At 37.7% G+C, this 20,941-nt stretch overlaps 1 protein-coding gene across 7 annotated transcripts in view; it reads left to right on the forward strand.

Moving 5' to 3' along the window:
- R3HDM2 (R3H domain containing 2) overlaps positions 1 to 20,941 on the forward strand; it is a 161,796-nt gene that overhangs the window by 8,211 nt on the left and 132,644 nt on the right. For 2 of the 7 annotated variants that reach the window (XM_040491639.1, XM_040491641.1), the window contains exon 1: positions 15,972 to 16,095. The exons of 3 other annotated variants lie outside the window; for them this stretch is intronic. The gene's annotated coding sequence lies outside the window, so the exon portion shown is untranslated. Of the gene's footprint in view, positions 1 to 15,971; positions 16,096 to 20,941 lie in introns of those variants that run through there. 2 more of the 7 variants (XM_040491646.1, XM_040491643.1) reach the window with 2 other exon arrangements.

The raw sequence follows: 20,941 nt of genomic DNA on the forward strand, positions 1-20,941 counted from the left end.
TGATAAAGTTATGTAGACTTTTCTCCTCAGTCTGTCTTGAATCCTTCCATTTCTCTTCATCAACATTGCCACTTTATTAATTCAGGAGACCATCATCTCTCATCTGGTTAACTGTGATGGGCTTTAACTGGCCTTCCTGTCCTAGCGTTGCTCCCTTGCTCCTTCTGATCTTTCATTTAGTTCTGTACCCTTCAGCCAAAGAAAACTAAAATCTGTTTTCTGTTGCTTACAACCTTTTAGTATCTTCTTTTTGCTCCCAGTACAAAGGCTAGGCTTTTTTTTTTTTTTTTTAAACCTGGGTGTTTTAACCTCATCTGCTGTAAATTTTGCTGTAGTTCTTTGCTTTCAGGGTTAGGCATCAGTTACAGATGAATTACTTGTTCTTTCACCCTCCTCGTTCTCTCACCTTGCTGCCTTGGATATACTCCCCTGAATGCCTCTCTTCCCCCCAAACAACAAAAACAGAAACCATCACTGATTTAGGTATCATGTTCTGGAACCCTTTCAGGGCATCCTAAACCTCTCATTTTGTCTGCCTCTTTTGAACCAGTTTCTACAGAGCTGGGTTCCCCTTTGTCTTTACCTTAACCATATTCCTCTCTATATATCTCATTCTGAGTTTCTGCTCACACTGAAATTAAATTTGCTAGGATCGTGATCTCTACTGTGCCAAAAGAGCTCTCTAGAACATGTGATTTTTGTCTTATTCCTCTACTGACTATAAGGAAGAGAAGCAAAGAAAGAAACTAGATGATTTGAAGCATATGTTCTAGAGGTGTGTGTTCTAGATTGTGATTTTGCCAGTTGTTTTGCCTCTCCTAGCTAATATCATAACCAAGAGAAATCATTGTTTGAGTCTTGATTTGGACCAGAGCTATACTAAGCCCAATAACTGAAATCCTGAACCAAAGTTTTGCTCTCATTGCTTGTACCATCAAAGATTTACCTTTCCTATTATCATAGTATCTTCAGACTTACATTATGTATACCCCTTTCCAATCTTCTTATTTCCCCTTCATAGTTATTTGGTTTAAAATTTATTCTTTGTGTTTTATCTCCATCCTATCAGTGTTTTTGGTTATGAAGTCAAAATAGGGATTTTTACTTGTAGTATTTTCCTTATATGGTAGTGCAGATCTTTTTGAATGAATGCGATGGCTGAAAAATTACATGTATTTGACCAGTGAGATAGTACTATTGAAAGAATACAGACTTGTTTGGTTTCTGTGTAGGCTTTATGAGAAGTAAAATCAGAGCCACTGCTTAAATGAATTTTTAACCCTGTTTGAAGTTCTCTGATGCTTTTCTGAGTTTAACGTCATTGATTCCACTGAATCAGTGTCTTTATATGTAGAATGGAGTTGATGGTCTGTATCCTTTAGGGTAGAGGAAAACTTTTGGTGGTGTCTCTTAAGGTTAAGTAAGTAATGCTTTTTGATGTATCTATTGATTTAAAATGTAAATGCTTGAGACTGACGCTGCATTTAATGGATTCTTAAGCTAGCTTCAATATTTTACTCACCTACAGTTAGCTAGTAATATGGAAGAGGGACAAAGAAGTGTCTGCAGATATTAACGAGCACATTTTCCATGTAGCTGGTTGTAGTTACACCCAGTGGCCATAGTAAGCAAGGATAGCCTACCTCACAGAAGGACAGTCTGTATTAAACATGATCAAATTACTAGTCTCTAAATATTGTTCTCCAACGCTGTTAAATAACACAACAGTATTGAAGTTAATATTGGCCAAGAGAAAATGGTGCTTTATTTCTGTGTGCTCTGTTTTCTTCCATTTTCTTCCTTTTTTTCTCTTTGGAATTAACATTGTTTTCATAATTGCTTTTCCTCTTGGTTTCTTATAGGTTGGGAAATGGCAGTTGTCTTTTCAATTTAGTGGACTGGCTGGATCCAGGCATAGGATCTACTCAAATCCATAATGTGTTCTAGGCCGTGAGGTTCTGTCTTCTCTGTTTCATCTTGTCCTTTATTGTTGACTTGTGTTTTGTTCAGTGCCCACAGTAAGGGCATTCTGCCACATGAGGACCCCTGAAAAGCTGATAGATTTTCAATGAAGAATGACAGGAACTCACTTGCTACTGTTTCGTTTTACCAACCCAGTTTTTTTCACTTAATACAGATACAGTCTTGTTATCTAACTGCTTAGGTGTAGTACAAGCCTATCATATAGCATTAGCTTAGAAATCAGAGAAACTGTCTGTTTATTATTAGTTTGTGTTTAAAATAAGTGGTGCCTATGTTTTTCTTCCTAGAATAGTTCTCTGTTAGAACATCTTCCCTTGGGGCGCCTGGGTGGCGCAGTCGGTTAAGCGTCCGACTTCAGCCAGGTCACAATCTCGCGGTCCGTGAGTTCGAGCCCCGCGTCGGGCTCTGGGCTGATGGCTCGGAGCCTGGAGCCTGTTTCCGATTCTGTGTCTCCCTCTCTCTCTGCCCCTCCTCCGTTCATGCTCTGTCTCTCTCTGTCCCAAAAATAAATAAACGTTGAAAAAAAAAAAAAAGAACATCTTCCCTTAGCTTCTGATCCTTCTGTATTTTTATAATAGAAGGAGGGATCTTCAAGTGAGGTTTATAGAACTGCTTCCAAAGTAATACCTAACATCAAGAAAATTTATGAAGAGACCAACTCATTCATTCACTCAGATGTTTATTAAGTGCCTGTTTGTTAGATACTGTGCTATATGCCAAAGATACCAAAAAAAAAAAAAAAAAAAGTGACACTGCCCCTATCCTCAAGAAGCTCATGTTTTATTTTTTTTTGAAAGTTTACTTATTTTATTTTGAGAGAGTATGAGTGAGCAGAGGAAGGGTAGAGAGAGAGGGAGACAAAAGATCCCAAGCAGGCTCTGCACTGCCAGCACAAGCCCAATGCGGAGCTCAGACTCACGAACCATGAGATCATGACCTAAGCCAAAATCAAGAGTTGGGCGCTTAACCAGTTGAGCCTCCAGGTGCCTCAATTTTTTTAAATTGAAAAAAAATTTTATTTATTTTTTTTAATTAGAAAACAAAATTTAAGTTTATTTAATTTGTGAGAGAGAGAGAGCACTCACACTGGAGGGGGAAAGAGAGAAAATCCCAAGCAGGCTCTGCACTGTCAGTGTGGAGCCTGACATGGGGCTCAAACGCATGAACTGCAAGACCATGACTGGAGCCAAAATCAAGAGTTGGACTCTTAACCGACTGAGCCACCCTGGCTCCCCAAATTAAAAAAAAATTTTTTTTAAATGTTTGTTGATTCGTTTTGAGAGAGAGAGAGTGAACGAGCAGGGGAAGGGTGGAGAAAGAGGAAGGGAGAATCCCAAGCAGGCTCTGCACCATCAGCGTGGAGCCTGACGCAGGGCTCGATCTCATGAAACTGTGAGATCATGACCTGATCCAAAATCAAGAGTCAACCGCTTAACTGACTTAGCCACCCATGTGCCCTGGAGCTCATGTTTTATTATAGATTCCAAAAAAATACAGTTAACCCTTGAACAACATAGGGCACCCAGCCCCACACATGGTCAAAAATCCATCTATAACTTTCGACTCCCCAAAACTTAACTACTAATAGCTCACTGTTTACTTGAAGCCCTACAAATAACGTAGTCGATTAACACATATTTTGCATGTTATATGTATTATATACTGTATTCTTACGATGAAGCAAATTAGAGAAAAGAAAATGTTATTAGTAAAATCATAAGGAAGAGAAAATACATTTATGGTACTGCACCACGTTTATTGAAAATATTCACATATAAGTGGACCAGTGTAGTTCAAACCCGTGTTTTTCAAGGGTCAACTGTACATAAGCTGTAAAGTTACAAGTGTTACAAGATGGTGATAAAATGTAATAGGAAAGGAAGGAGGAGGGATGGTTAACTAAGTGACAGGATCAGATTCAACTTTTTAGAGAAGGTAAAATTTGAATGGAGTCTCAATGGATTGTTTCATTTAACCAGCATACGGATAGCTACAATATTAGGTTCTAAGAGTATAAAAGAACAAAGAGCTTAGACAGGCCCATCAGTGATAACACAGCCTGATAGAACGCTGAGCTTAAAGGAATGTACAAGGTGCTTTGGAAGCACAATGGAGATCTGGAAAGACTTCCTGTCAGAAGGTAATGTTCCAGCTGAATCTTGAAGGACTGGTAAGAGTCAGCCAGGTGGAAAAGTATGGGGAAGAGAGTTTTGGGGAGGAATTGTGTGTATAAAGAGTGGAGGTATAAAGCAAAGCAGCATGATGCCTTTGACACTGCAAGGAGCAGGATGTGCCTACACATGGGATGCTTGTGGGGATTAGTCAGAGAAGAGGCTAGTGAGGTAGGTAGGGGCCTGATCTTGAAGGCCTTCAATAAGCCAAAAAGTTTACATTTTGTCTTAAACTATGAAAACTATTGAAGGACTTTTTTTTTTTTTTTTTTTTTTTAAAGATCACTGTGACAATGTGGGAACTGGGTTGGAAAATAGACTGGAATCAGGGATCCAGTTTAAGGGTAGTCAAAATAGTCCAGGTTAGAAATAGGCCTAGGGGCACCTGGGTGGCTCAGTCGGTTGAGCGTCCAACCTCAGCTTAGGTCATGATCTCCCGGTCGTGGGTTTGAGCCCTGTGTCAGGCTCTGTGCTGACAGCTCGGAGCCTGGGGCCTGCTTTGGATTGTGTCTCCCTCTCTCTGCCCCTTCCCCACTCATGCTCTGTCTCTGTTTCTCCTAAAAATAAAAAATAAAACATTAAAAAAAAAGAAAAAGAAATAGGCTCCATAGTGGTTCTACAAGTACACAGGGATGAACAGATTGAAGAGCTATTTAGGAGGTAGAATCAGACTTGGAGGGTGTGTGTGTGTGTGTGTGTGTCCGCGCACACGCATGCACGCTTGCATGTGCATGAGTGACCAAGCAAGAGAACCAGAATGAGAGAGAATGAATAGTGGTAATTAAGAGGGATGAGCTCTTGGATGACTCCTGGTTTTCTGGGTTCCATACCAGGGTGGATGGTGACATTATTTATGAGTTAGGGAATACAGAAAGTTGTATGTCTAGAAATACAGGTAAATTTATTTTGGACTGGAAGGAAGTTAGGTGTACTGGTTTGGAGTTGGAGAGAGAATGTGAGGCTGGAGAGACATTGTGAGTCAACTGTGTATATATGCTGCAGTTGAAGTGAAATGTTGGGTCATCTAAGGATCATGTTGAGACTGAAGAGCCGAACGCTGAGGAGAGAACCTTGGAGAACACTGACAGTTAAAGGTGTGACTGGTGGCAGCGGAGTCTTGGAAGAAAATTGTGGAGGTCAGGAGGTAAATGGAAAACCAATAAAATGTGTGTGATAGGACCTTAGAGAAGAGAGTTTGAAGGTGGAGGAAGGCAAAGTCATGTTAAGTGAGGTAGAAAGGTCAAGTATGATAAAGACAGAAAAGAACTTAATGGATTTGGCATTCAGGTCATTGGTGACATCAGTGAAAATAGGGTCACTGGAGTGATGAGAGCAGAGGCCAAATCGCATTGGATTGAGGAATAAATAGAAGGTGGGAAAATAAAGGCAAATAAGCCCTGTTTTTCAAGATGATTGCAGAGGGGTGGAGACAGAGAATAGTAGGGAACGTGGGGTTCAAGGAAGAGTTTTTTAAGATGACAGATTTGAGCATATTTATATGTTTGGTGAATGAGCAAGACCATAGAGAGTGGTAATAATGGAGGGAAGTCCTGGAGTACGTAGAGAAGATGAAATCCAGAACAGAGGTAGAATTATTATTTCCTTCATTAAGATGGAGGGAAAAGGTCAAGAAAGGTGTGGGGACAAATGTTTGGTGTCTGAACAAAGGAATTTGAGGGCCTTAGGTCCTTACTGTTCCTTGTGATGTAAACTTATCCTTTTGGGTTAGGGACCTGATGTGTAAAATGGGGGCCTTGAGCAGAGCCAACTCTGAATAGCTTTTGAGAGGGTAGGAGGGATAGCTGACTAGGGAGGGGTCTTGTATGGGTGGCTAGGCAGGCAAAGGTAGGGGAGGTGGTGTGAGGGCCGGAAGGCATTTCAAGTAGATAGAATAACCTGAGCAAAGACCTAGTATTAAAGGATATTGTATGTATGGAGATGTAGCACTATTTTGAATAGCTGGAGAGAATATATAGAGACCCTGATTTTATGGTAGGCTTTAAGAGTTGTGTTAAGCAATTTGGGATATTTTGAGGGAAAGAGAAACCTCTGAAGATTTTAATCAGAGAAACAGAGTGTTTGTTTTACAAAAGTAACTGGTAGCAATTTAGAGAAATACTTACAAGGGATTTAGAGTAGAGTGGGAAACACTTGTTAGGAGGCTGGTGTAGTAGTCCATGCAGAAGATGTTGAAATCTGGGTAGACCAAGGTATGCTGGGTAAGAAACAAAACCCAGCTCTCAATAGCTTGAAATAAGTTTATTTCTCATTCACACTACACATCCATCAGGGGTAGGTCAGAGGCTTTCCTGTATTCAGGAATACAGGCCAACAGAACAGTTATCATCAAGAACATAGCTGGTTGCTCTGATGGAGGCCAAAAAAAAAAAAAAAAAAAAAGCTCTGGAGGTCTTGCTCCACTAACTAAATTCTTTGCCCAGAAGTGGTGGGAGTGGGGAAAGGTAGGAGCTGAGAAGATCAGATGGGTCAAGGAGATGGTGCTAGAATTTGGAAATTGGTTAAATGTGAGAGGAGAGGGAAGGAATTGTGAATAAATGACTCTCAGTTTCTGTCCTGGGTGACTGGGTAGTATTGTTAACTGAAATAAGAAAGGGCTTTAGGGGCACCTAAATATATAAAGCAAGTATTATTAGACCTAAAGGAAGAAATAGGAGTACAATAATAAGGGACTTTAATACCTCACTTTCTTCAAGGGGTAGAATATCCAGGCAGAAAATCAATAAAGAAACATTCCCATGAATGACATGGTAGACCAGATGGACTTAACAGGCATACACAGAACATTCCATCCCAAATCAACAGAAAAAACATTCTTCTCAAGTGCTCATGAAACATTCTTCAGGGTAGATAATATGTTAAGCCACAGAACATATCTTAATAAATTTAAGATTGAAATCATATCAAGACCTTTCCTGGCTACAATGGTAGGAAACTAGAAATCAATTACAAGAAGAAACCTGGAAAATTCACAAATATGTAGAGATAAACAACATACTATTAAACAGCCATTGGATCAGAGAAGAAATCAAAAGAGAAAAAAATACAAGAGACAAATGAAAATGGAAATACCAACATACAAAATACTAACCCTATGGGATGTAGCAAAAGTAGTTCTAAAAGAGAAGTTCATAGTGATAAATGCCTACATTAAGAATCAAGAGAGATGTCAAGTAAACAACCTAACTTTATACCTCAAGAAACTAGAAAAAGAAAGAACTAAGCCTAAAGTTATAGAAGGAAGGAAATAAAGATCAGAGCAGACATAAGTGAACTAGAGACTAAAATGATGATGGATGAAATCAATGAAACAAAGTGGGTTGTTTGAAAAAAAACAGACAAACCTTCAGTTACGCTCAGCAAGAAGAAAAGAGAGAGGACTCAAAATCAGAAATGAAAGAGGAGATGTTATAACTGATACCGCAGAAAAACAAAGGATTCCAAGAGATCCTACAAACAATTTATATTCCAACAAATTGCACAACCTGGAAGAAATGGATAAATTCCTGGGAACATACATACTACTGAGAGTGAATCGTGAATAAATAGAAAATCTGAACAGACCCATTTCTAGTAAAGAGTTTGAACCAGTAATCAAAAATCTCCCAAGAAACAAAACTCCAGGACCTGAAGGCTTCACTGGTGAGTTCCGTGAAATATTTAAAGTAGAATTAATACCAATCTTTCTCAGACTATTCAAAAAAATAGGAGGGAACACTTCTAAACTTATTCTCTGAGGCCAACCTAACCCTGATACCAGAGTCAGGCAAGGGAACTGTAAGAAAATAAAATTTCAGACCAACATCCCCAAAGAACACATATGTAAAAATCCTCAACAAAATATTAGCAAACCTAATTCAACAGTATATTAAAAGAATCATATACTGTAATCAAATGGGATTTATTCCAGGGATACAAGGATGGTTCGACAGCTGTAAATCAGTGTGGTATACCACTTTAACAAAATGAAAGCTAAAAAACATGATCATCTTAAAACAAAACATGATCGTCTCAATAGATGCAGAAAAAGCATTTGTCAAAATTTAGCATCCGTTAATGATAAAAACTCAAAAAAGTAGATACAGAGAGAATGCATCTCAACATAATGAAGGCCATATATTATATTACAAGCCCACAGCTTACATGGTACTCAACAGTGAATAGCTGAAAGTTTTTCTTTGCCACTTTTATTCAGCATGGAATTGGAAGTCCTAACTGAAGCAGTTGAGCAAGAAAAAGAAAAGGCATCTAACTCAGAAAGGAAGAAGTGAAAATGTCACTGTATGCAGATGATGTGATATTATGTATAGAAGACCCTAAACACCAAAAAAAAAAAAAAAAATAAATGAATTCAGTAAAATTGCAGGATACAAAATCAATATACAAAAATCAATCATGTTTTGTACACTGATAATGAACTATCAGAAAGAGATGCTAAGAGGGGTGCCTAGCTGGCTCAGTCAGTTAAGCATCTGACTCTTGATTTTGGCTCAGGTCATGATTTCACGATTCACGGGTTCGAGTCCCATGTTGGGTTCCCTGCTGATGGTGCGCAGCCTGCTCTGGATTCTCTTTCTCTCCTTCTCTCTCTGACCCTCCCTTATTTGTACTCTCAAAATAAACTTGATTTTTTAATTTTTTAAGTGTTTATTTTTGAAGAGAGAGAGCGTGTGAGCAGGGAAGGGGCAGAGAGAGAGGGGGACAGAGGATCTGAAGTAGGCTCTGTGCTGGCAGTGGAGCGCCTACCACAGGGCTCGAACTCACAAACTGTGAGATCATGACCTGAGCTGAAGTTGGGTGCTTAACTGACTGAGCCATCCAGGCACCCTCAAAATAAATAAACTTAAAAAGTATATATTAAGAAAATAGTCCAAAAAAAGAAAAAAGAAAAGAGTCTTATTTACAATTGCATCAAAAAGAATAAAATACCTAGGAATAAATTCAGCCAAGGATGTGAAGGGTCTCTATGCTGAATACAGTAAGATGTTGATGAAATAAATTGAAGATACAAATAAATGGAAAGATATTCTCTGTTCATGGATTGGAAGAATTAATATTGTTAATATGTCCATACTACCTAAAGCAATCTAAAGATTCAGTTCAGTTGCTACCCAAATTCCAGTGGTATTTTTCATGGAGATAGAACAATCCTAAAATTTGTATGGAACCACAAAAGACCCCAAATAGCCAAAGCAGTCTTGAGAAAGAAAAACAAAACTGGAGTCATCACACTTTTTTTTTTTTTAAGTTTGTTTTGAGAGAGAAAAAGTACGAGTGGGGGAAGGGGCAGAGAGAGGGAGAGAGAGAGGGAATCCCAAGCAGGCTCCACCTGGGCTCAGACCCACAAACCATGAGATGATGACCTGAGCTGAAGTCAGATGCTTAACCAATTGAGCCACCCAGGAGCCCTTGCATCACACTTCTTGACTTCAAACTATATAGCAAAGCTATAATAATCAAAACAGTATGGTAACAGCATGAAAATGGTCATATAGATTGATGGAACAGATTAGAGAGCCCAGAAACAAACCCAGGCATATATGGTCAATAAATTTATGATACAGGAACCAAGAATATATAATAGGGAAGGACAGTCTTTTCAGTGTTGGGTAGACTGGACAACCGTCTTCTACCGTATGTAAATATACATGAAAAATGAATTAAAGACTTGGAAACAGACCTGAAGCCATAAAACCCTTAGAGGAAAACATTGGCAGTAAGCTCCTTGACTTCTGTATTGGTGATGAGTTTTTTGGATTTGACACCAAAAATAAAGGTACCAAAAGCAAAAATATACAAGTGGAACTACATCTAACAAAAAAGCTTTTGCATGCAGGCGCATGGCTGGCTCAGTTGGTAGAGCATGAGACTCTCGATCTTCTGGCCTTGAGTTTAAGCCTCATGCTGGATGTAGAGATTACTTAAAAAATAAAAAAATAAAAAGCTTTTTGCACAGTAAGGGAAACTCAATAAAATGAACGATCTGGTGGAAAAAAAATAGCAAATCATATCCAATAAAGGGTTAATATCCTCAAAATATATGAAGAACTCCTACAACTTAAATAGAAAAAACAGTCTGCTTTAAAAATGAGCAGAGGAGGGGTGCCTGGGTGGCTAAGTTGGTTAAGTGTCTGACTTCAGCTCAGGTCATGATCTCAGGGCTTGGCTCGTGGGTTCAAGTTCTGCATCAGGCTCTATGCTGACAGCGCAGAGCCTGGAGCCTGATTCGGATTCTGTGTCTCTCTCTCTCTGCCCCTCACATGCTAGCACTCTGCGTCTCTCTCTCTCTCTCTCAAAAATAAACATTAAAATTTTTTTTAAAAAATGGGCAGAGGAACTGAATAGACATTAAAAAGTTTTTTTAGTGTTTATATTAGAGAGAGAGAGAGAGAGAGAGAGAGCGTGGGGGAGGGGCAGAGAGAGAGGGAGACACAGAATCTGAAGCAGGCTCCAGGCTCTGAGCTGTCAGCACAGAGCCTGACACGGGGCTTGAACCTGTGAACCATGAGATCATGACCTGAGTCAAAGTCGGATGCTTAATCGACTGAGCCACCCAGGGCGCCCCTAGACACTTTGTTTTGAAGTAGACATACTGATGAACAACAGGTACAGGACAAGGTGTTCAATGTTACTAATCATCAGGGAAATGCAAATCAAAATCATAGTGAGATACCACTTTGTACTATTGTTAGAATGGCTAGCATCAAAAAGATGAACTAACAAGTGTTGGCAAGGATGTGGAGAAAAGGGAGCTTTTTGTGCAGTGTTGCTGGGAATGTAAAGTGGTGCAGCCACTATGGAAAACAGTTCCTCAAGAAATTAAAAACAGAACTAAAAGTAGAAAAAATTTTACATTTTCATTTAAAAATATGAACCAGCAATCCTGCTTCTGGATATATACCTGAAGAAAATAAAGTCACTATCTCTAAGAGGTATCTGCATCCCCATGTTCATTGTAGTATTAAACAAGAGCCATGACATGGAAACAACCCAAGTGTCTGGCAACAAATGAACAGATAAAATGTATGTGCATACAATGGAGTATTATGCAGACATAAACAGAAATCCTGCCATTCGTGACAATGTGGTTGGATGGACTTTAAGGGCATTATGCTAAGTGAAATAAGGAAAAGACAAAATACTCTGATCTCATTAATGATGTGGAGTCTAAAAAAACAAAACATAATTCATGGAAAAGAATGGTGGTTGCAGGGGTGGAGGTGGGCAAAATGGGTTAAGGTGGAAAAAATGTATAATCTTCCAGGTATGAAAAAAAGCCTTGGAGGTTTCATGTACAACATGGTGGCTGTAGTTAATAATACTGTGTTATATATTTGAAAGTTGTTAACAGTAGATCTTAACAGTTCTCATCACAAGAAACAGTTATAAATATGTTTGGCGATGGATGTTAACCAGACTTACTATGATCATTTTTCAATATATACATATATTGAGTCATGTTTTACACCAGTAACTAATATGTCGATTATATCACATATATCACATAAAATGTGGGGGGGGCAGATTTGGGGTTAGAAGAGTGTTGGTAGAGAGTTCACTTTTGGAGATATGTATCAGCTAATTGTGTAAATGAATCTGGAGCTCTAGAGAGAGGAAGGGATGTTTCAATCCAGGATGAGGTCACCAGGGCAAACTTGTGGAGTGATGAAGCCCCGGTAAATAGAATTTAAGAGGTACTTCTGGTTTGATGGCTTTGGATTTTAATGTAAAGATTGCTATTTGGGGGACGAAGGCAAGCCTGTGACTAGTATTTTGAGTAAGGAGAATATAAGCTGAGAGAAGCTGCTGCTTATACCACTTACAGGTACTTCAGAGTATGTTAGCTCTGTTATTTGTGCTAAAGGTGGACTTATTTTTATTGGGCCTTAGATGGAATGCATTTTAACTTTTATTTGAAATTCACAAAATTTTAATAAAGTTACTGTAACCTAGTTGCCAAGACATAGAAAGGCTAAAAATTGGTCCAGTGTCCCCATACTTACAAGAAAGTTAAGTGAACAAAGAATGTGATATTATGTAAGGATAATAGATAATAGATAATATTGTATAAGTATAATAGATAATAGATCATTTATTTCTCACAATAATAATCCCCATGGAGTAGTACTGTAGTATCCTTATTTTATAGTTGAAGCTTAGAGTGTCTTTTGTCTGTTCAGACTGCTATAACAAAATGCCATAGACTGTGTGGCTTATCAACAACAGAAACTTATTTCTCACAGTTCTGGAGGCTGGGAGGTCCAAGGCACTAGCATGGTTGAATTCTGGTGAAGGCCTTCTTCCTGGTTCATAGCCAGCTGCTTCTCACTGTGTCCTCGCATGGTAGAATGGATAGCGATCTCTCTGGAACCTTTTTTATAAGGCACTAATCCCATTCACCTCCTAAAGGCCCCACTTCCTAATACTATCATTTTGGGGGGTTAGGGTTCAAAATGAATTTTGGGAGGACCCATGCAGACCATAACAGGTTAGGTTAGGTTAGGTCATGCAGCCAGAGCATAACAGCTTCATGCCAAGGTCTGTGCCTGTAACCACCACCTGGAATTGGTTTTTCAGGACACAGCAAAATTTACATCGGATAGCTAAGAGTTTGGGTTAACGTTGTTTCTTATTCTTTTTCACCCCCAATTTTTTTTTTAATGTTTATTTATTTTGAGAGAGAGAGCACAAGCATGGGAGGGGCAGAGAGGGAGAGAGAGAATCCCAAGCAGGCTCTGTGCTGTCAGCGCAGAGCCCGACGTGGGACTCAAAAACTCACAAACCGTGAGGTCATGACCTGGGCTGAAATCAAGAACCTGACGTTTAACTGAACCACCCAGGTGCCCCAATGTTTATTTGTTTTTGAGAGAAACAGCATGAGTGAGGGAGGGGCAGAGACAGAGGGAGAAAAAGGATCTGAAGCTGGCTTTGTGCTGACAGCAGTGAGCCCCATAGGGGGCTTGAACTCATGAACCCTGAGATCATGACCTGAGCTGAAGTTGGAAGCTCAACTGACTGAGCCACCCAGATGCCCCTACCCCAGCTTTTTTATTTGGAAGAATTCTGAACCTATAGAAAAGTCGGAAGAGTGATACACTGAATATCAGTATGACATTTACCTATATTTATCAAATATTTTATTGCATTTGTGCTCTCTCACTCTCTTTACCCCCTTCTTCACTCTTCTTTTTCTGTATCCACCTTTCTCTCTCTCTTCCCTCCCTTCCCTCCCTACACATATATACATTATTGTTCATTGTATATCAAGAATTTTTATTAGTGTATTAGGAAATCTGGAAACTTTTATTAGCATATTACAGACATTCAGAAAACTTCACCTCAAAATTTCTTTTGGCATCTTTTGCCTAAAAACAAGTTGTTTTCGGGGCGCCTGGGTGGCGCAGTCGTTGAGCGTCCGACTTCAGCCAGGTCATGATCTCGCGGTCCGTGAGTTCGAGCCCCGCGTCAGGCTCTGGGCTGATGGCTCAGAGCCTGGAGCCTGTTTCCGATTCTGTGTCTCCCTCTCTCTCTGCCCCTTCCCCGTTCATGCTCTGTCTCTCTCTGTCCCAAAAATAAATAAACGTTGAAAAAAAAAATTTTTTTTAAAAAAACAAGTTGTTTTCCTGTATCACCATAATCGAACTATCAAACTTATTATCACATTCAAAATATCTTACAGTGGTATAATTGTTAATGCAATAGTCTATACTCAGATTTGCTCAATTATCTCAATTGAGATACTGCTTTATAGCTTTCCTTCCAATCCTGGATTTAGTCAAGGATCATGTGTTGCATTTGTCATTTTTGTTTTTGGTTTTTTTTTTTTTAGTCTTTTAATTCAGAGCAGTTCTCCCCCGTTTTTGTTTTTAATGTCATTGATATTTTTTGGAGACCAGGCTAGTTATGTTGAAGAATGTGTCACAATTTGGCTTTGTCTTGATTAGATTCAGGTTAAACATTTTTGGCAAGATGTTATGTGTGTCTCTGTGCACATAATGTCCTTTTGTTCCATTGTTGGTGATAAAAAGTTTGGTCACTTAGTTATGTTGATGTCAGCGACATTTCTTCTTTGTAAAGGTACCTTTTCCCCTTTGTAATTAAGCAGTCTGTGGAATGATACTTTTAAAAATGTATGACCTTTCTATTCCTTAATGTTTTACTCAGTGGTATTAACATGCATTTATGATCCTTGCCTGAATTGGTTATTACATTGGTGGTCATGCAAAATGTTGATTCTCTCATAAATTCTACGTTTTCTAGTTGGTGGTGTTCTAGAAGGAAGAGTTTTATTTTTACTCCCCCTCCCTTTTTTTTTTTTTTTTTTTAAGTTTATTTTGAGAGAAAGAAAGCGTGTGAGCACATGAGGGGCAGAGAGAGAGGAGAGAGACAATCCCAACAAGGCTCAGCCCAGAGCCCGACCTGAATAAAGATCAAGAGTTGGACACTTAACTGACTGAGCCACACAGGTGCCCCTCCTTTTTTTGTTTTTGATGGTTACTGTAGACTTGGTATTTTTAAAAAATTCAGTGTGTTATAATCTATTGCTGTTAAAAATACCATATTCAGTATTAAAAATACAGCAAATTTGTTGTAAATTTGGTCAGTGGGAGCCCTGTCAAACTGATTCCTATGTCCTTTTGACGTGATCCACTCTGGCACTGCAAGGTGTTCCAGGTTCACCTTGTACTTTACCTGCCCCAGACCTGGAATAAATCATTTCTGCAAGGAACCCTGATTCCTTTAGTGACAAATGATTCCTTAAAAAATTTTTTTTAATGTTTATTAATTGTGAGAGAGAGACAGACAGAGACAGAGTGTGAGTGGGGGAGGGACAGAGAGAGAGGGAGACACAACCCTAAGCAGGCTCCAGGCTTGAGTTGTCAGCGCAGAGCCCTATGCAAGCCTTGAACTCCCGAGCCATGAGATCATGACCTGAGTCTAGGAAACTGACATGAAGTTGGTTATTTATTGTATTGAACATTTCTGTTGGGAGTATAGTTTTCGTGGTTCCTTATAGAGGTCTGATGTTTTAGAGAATCCAAAAAGAGTTAGCCTTAGAATTATGATCTGGTATACCCCAATCACTTATGGTCCAACAGCTTGAGAACATATTCCACTCTGGGACTCTACATGAAACAAGATAGGTCAGTTCCTTCCACAAAAACATTTTACACTGAAGGTGAAATCCATTAAGCCTATTGGTATGTTCATTGATGTGGAAACAAATCAGTTGTAAGGAAAGTCACCATGTGCTATTAACCTGTTCTGTTGAAATATTTAAAATCCTGTCCTGTTATCCCTATGGAAGAAGTTATAACCTTTGTTTTTGGAGGAGGGGTGTTACTCATTTTCAGAAATTATAGGTAATATTTTAATTAACACCATTACTAGCCTATCAGTTGATTATATGGCTTATATATTTATTCTTTTATGTGGATGACTGCTCTAGGATTACTTAAGAAATTAGCTGCCTGGCAACATAAAAGTTCAGATATTAAAGTGAATTGCATGCCTTCCAACTATTTCTATTACTTGTCTAAATTTAGAACCATGTAGAGTTCCTGCAGAATTGAAATCTCTGGGGATTTTAATAGTCAAGACAGACAATATTCAGCTTTTCAGAGTAAAGAAGAAAGGTAGTTTCAAATTAATTTTTGCACTGTCACTGAGACTACTTAATTAAGACACAGAGTCCAGTGAAAAGTCAGGACTGTTCTGAGAATTTTATTTGACTGTTGCTGAAAACTTGTTAGAACCTACGCTCTGGATGTGAAAGGGATCATTTTTTTCCCCTCCTAGGTGAATTGCTGGGAGCTATCCACTATTCTTTCCTTACTGTCTCCCCAAATTATGCTTGATAAGTACAGTTCTTACACTTTACCTGGATGGATGAGGCATTCATTACATCTGAGCTAGAGATCAGGTGAGCATTATATTTGGGTACTTGTGGATGAATTTTAGGACACTGGAATTGTTTTGCATGTGTGTGAATTCAGATTTTTGTGGGATATTTTGAGGAGAAACTTATTCTATATACGTTTAACTGTACATAAAATGTGAAAATCTGTTGATGCAGTTGGTAGACTTCAACAAAAGAAATAAGAAATAAAAAGTTATTTTGAGTAACTAATTTAAATATAAGTTAAAATTGAGTAAGATTTTACATATAGAATGAATATGTGTTTACTACCTGATTTGGCAATTGGAAATGTAGGACTTTGCTGCTACTATAGTAAGAAATTTTAAGGATGCTGGAAAAATGCCAAAAAATTATTATAAACCAAGAAAAATCCATAAAAATGAAATGTATGGGTTTTTTTCACACTAGATTTATACGAATGGGGAAATGTAAACAAAGTAAAAACAAATCTACATATTACTCTCATTGAATTAAGCCTATGTGCTTTTTTTTTTTCCCCCTCCCTTTCCTTTCTGCTGGGGTTTCCATGGATGAATTCTAGAAGTGGGGGACCTTGTTCCTTGGAGAAATGAGCTGCCCTCAAAGAATTTACTGTTTATTGAGACAAAATGTTATGAAGGAGGTAGCAGGATAATTTTTATTTTATTTTTGCTTATCTCTATTTAAAAAGGAGCATTAATTTCTTTTAAATTAGAGGGAAAATCAGTTATTTTAAAACACCTATTAAAAGAGTAAAGGGACTATAAAATCAATTCTTAAAACTTGTAAGTACTCCAGTAGACTTATTTTCCAACACTCTTGGTTGTTTTTCAGTTAGATAGTGAGTTCTTTGTTCCCTGGGCTTTGAGACTATTTTTGGGGGTAAGCTGTCTTTTTATATTGTAGCTGAAGTTTTTATTAAATAACTTCATATTTAACCAATCACTTAATTAACATAATTTCTGTTTAAACCTAGTAATATATAATTCTGTTTCTTTGAAAGAGTATAAATATGCCCATTTGAATTCTGGGAGGAAAAGCTTGTGCTTATTAGCTTGCCTAAACTTGTTGGAAACTTACCATTTTGATGTCATGAAAGGGATCCCTGTAAAATTTGAAGAAAATATTATGTGCTTTTACAAGAATAAGAACTTAATTTTAGCACGAAATAGTCCTTAGGGCGACAAGGAAGAATATTACATTTTTCCATAGGTCCCAAGGTTTTTCCAGAGACATCTTGGGTGTCATGTAAGGTACTTGGGACTATTAGAATGTTCAGCCTCATTCTAGGGCTGTGGGATCAAAAATGTGTGTGTGTGTTAAAGGACCTTGCTGGCTGGTTGTGGAGATAAAACATGAATATTTGATGATTAAAGTAACAATAGATATAATGGATTCGATTCTGTAATATAAATAGTGCAGTATAATTTAGTTGAATCTAGTTGTTTAATGCAAATACAAAAAGGAAAGAGAAAAACCAATATGGAAAGGTAGGGAAGGAGTTAGATATTGAACTGGGCTTCAAATAAAGATTAGTATCCAAATTCATTTCAGTGTTTGTATTCAGTATATATATATAAATAAATAAATATATATATATTCAGTACATATAAAGTGTATATATTACTGTATATATTATATATTCAGTATATATAATATATATTATATAATACATTATTATATTAATGTATTATATAATGTAACATTATTATAGATAATGTATATTATGATACATGTTATATATAATATGTTATTATATATAATATATATCCAGTGTTTGTATTCAGTATATATATTATATAATATTAATAACAGTATATATGTATATATAATATGTTGTATAACATATAATGTATAATATATATTCAGTATCTATTCAGTGTATGCATAATACATAATATATATTATAATACTATATATAATATATATTCAGTATATATAATATATATTATATATTCAGTATTTGTATTCAGCATATATATAAATATATATGTAAATGTATATTTGTATATAAACAAATCTACAAAAAATATATAAATATATATGTAAAGAGATATATGTTTATATATCTATGCAAAGATGTATATGTATCTTTGCATATATATTTCTTTTTTGAGATTTGCTTTGTAAAAAACTTACGGAAAATTTCAAATGTCCAAAAGCCACGGGAATAGTAAAATAAACCTGCATATACAGTTATCAGTGTATGGTTAACTTTGTTTCATCTATTCTCCTACCAACCCCCCCTCCTCCAATTGTTTTGAAGCATATCTGTGACGTATTATTTTGTTCATAAATATTTCAGTATAAATCTCTAAAAAATAAGGACTTAAAAAAAATTTTTTTAATGTTTGTTTATTCTTGAGATAGAGAGAGAGAGACAGAGCATGAGCAGGGGAGGGGCAGAGAGAGAGGGAAACACAGAATCTGAAGCAGGCTCCAGGCTCTGAGCTGTCAGCACAGAGCCCAATATGGGGTTCAAACTCACAAGCTGTGAGATCCTGACCTGAGCCGAAGCCAGATGCTTAACTGACTGAGTCACCCAGGTGCCCCTAAAAAATAAGGACTTTAGAAAACATAGTACCAAAACCATTTCTACCTTCAAAATAATTAACAATAATTACTTAATATTAAATATCTGTTGTTCCTATTTCCTTGATTATATCAGAAGTTCTTATTTATTTATCTGTTTGTTTATTTATTGATGAGGGAGAGAGAAAGGGAGAGAGAGAATCCCAAACAGACTAATAGCATGGAGCCTGACGTAGGGGTCAATCCCACAAACAGAGAGATCATGACCTGAGCCGAAATCAAGAGTCGGACGCTTAACTGACTAAGCCACTTAGGTGCCCTTAGGTGTTTTTTTGTTTTGTTTTGTTTTTTATTTTTTTATTTTTTATTTTTTTTTTTAATTTTTTTCAACGTTTATTTATTTATTTTTGGGACAGAGAGAGACAGAGCATGAACGGGGGAGGGGCAGAGAGAGAGGGAGACACAGAATCGGAAACAGGCTCCAGGCTCCGAGCCATCAGCCCAGAGCCTGACGCGGGGCTCGAACTCACGGACCGCGAGATCGTGACCTGGCTGAAGTCGGACGCTTAACCGACTGCGCCACCCAGGCGCCCCATTGTTTTGTTTTTTAGAGAGAGAGTCCATGAGCAGGGGAGAGGAGCAGAGGGAGTGGTCGAGAGAATCTTAAGCAGGCTCCATGCTCAGCATGGGGGTTGACTTGTGGCTGGATCCCATGACCCTGGATCATTGTCTGAGCCAAAATCAAGAGTCAGAAGCTCGACCAACTGAGGCACCCAGGCTCCCCTGTATCATAAGTTGTTAAAAAAGCCTATCTGTTTAAAATGGCATCCAAATAAAAAAAAAAAAAAAGATCCAAATAAAGTCTGTACCTTATAGTTGGTCAATGTATTTTTTTAAAAGTCTCTTTATCTAAAAGATTTCCACTCTCTTTTTTTTCTTTGCAGTTTATTTGTTGAAGGAACTGGGTCATCTGTTCAGTAGTTTCCCACAGATGGATTTGGTGATTGACATCATAGTAGTGTCATGTAACGTGTTTCTCTGTCCTCTGTATTTCCTTTAAATTGGCAGTTACATCTAGAGACTTGACCAGATTTAGATTCACTGTTTTTGGTTAGAATACTTCATAGTGTGCTTCTGTCAGGAGAAGGTGTGTGATGTCTGTTAGTCTCATATTTTATGATGTCAACAGCCATTGATGATCATTGTTTACATTTCCTTCATTACGGGTTATAAAATGGTAGTACTCAGATTCTATCATTTCTTCATTTATTTTAGCTGGAATTTTTTTTTTTTTTTTCTGTAAAGAAATACTTCTTTTCATCACCTGTTTGGCACAGGAAAGGTGCAACAGACAAATGCTTGAGCCTTTTAATTAACAGTTATTACTGTTTGCAAAAAATGAATTTGTTCACTAACATCCTGCAAAGGTGTCTGATAAGTTTTTTAAATATTGTCATTATAAACTCTGCGATTTAAGCCTATTTCTGTGTTTCAGCCAATTCCAATTTTATCTGTATTGATGTCTCATTGATTGTCTCATCTTGGCAAATGGGAGCTTCTTCTGGTTGGCTCCAGTATCTTTTTGATGTGATCCTGTTAGCTATGATAGCTTGTTTGTTTTCTGGCTGACATGATGTTCTGAAATCGTCTATTACATACCCAATCCCTGGGTGTGCATCAGCCCATTGCCCCTGAAACTCTGGTTCCTTTGTGTGGAAAAAATGGAAAATGGGTAGAGACCAGTCTGGGCGAAAGAGGTATTAGTTGCTTAGTGAATTGGTCTTTGTTTCTTGCTGTTTTCAGGGAATAAGGCTAGGACATAAGGTGCCTTTTTTTTGTTTTTTTGGATGAATCTTTTTTTTTAAGTTTGTTTATTTTGAGAGAGAGAGCACGTGTGCGAGTGAGAGCATGAGTGAGGGAGGAGTAGAGAGAGCACAGAGCCCAACGCAGGGCTCTCACCCATGAACCGTGAGATAATGACCTAAGCTAAAATCAGGAGTTGGACACTTAACCAGTTAATCACCCAGGTGTTCCCCCCGCCCCCCCCCCCGCCCTGCCCACCACCAGCTTTAAGAAAGTATATCACAAGTTCATATCAGTGTTTACAATTCAAAGTCAGGACCATAGATTTTTTTTACTTAACATCTTCCATCTTACAGAGGTTTGCATTTTTCAAATTACAGACGTAATATACACTCATTTTAAGAAATTTAAATAATTCAGAATTATGTAAGGTAAAAGATGGAAGATCCTGATCCTGCCCCAAAATCACTAGTTAACCACTTAACACAATTAATTCAAAGGTTTCATAGTGGCTATCTTTTTATTTTTATGTCAG

This window comes from Herpailurus yagouaroundi, unplaced genomic scaffold, assembly GCF_014898765.1.
Source record: "Herpailurus yagouaroundi ecotype Mexico unplaced genomic scaffold, PumYag 182, whole genome shotgun sequence".
Taxonomy (NCBI): domain Eukaryota; kingdom Metazoa; phylum Chordata; class Mammalia; order Carnivora; family Felidae; genus Herpailurus; species Herpailurus yagouaroundi.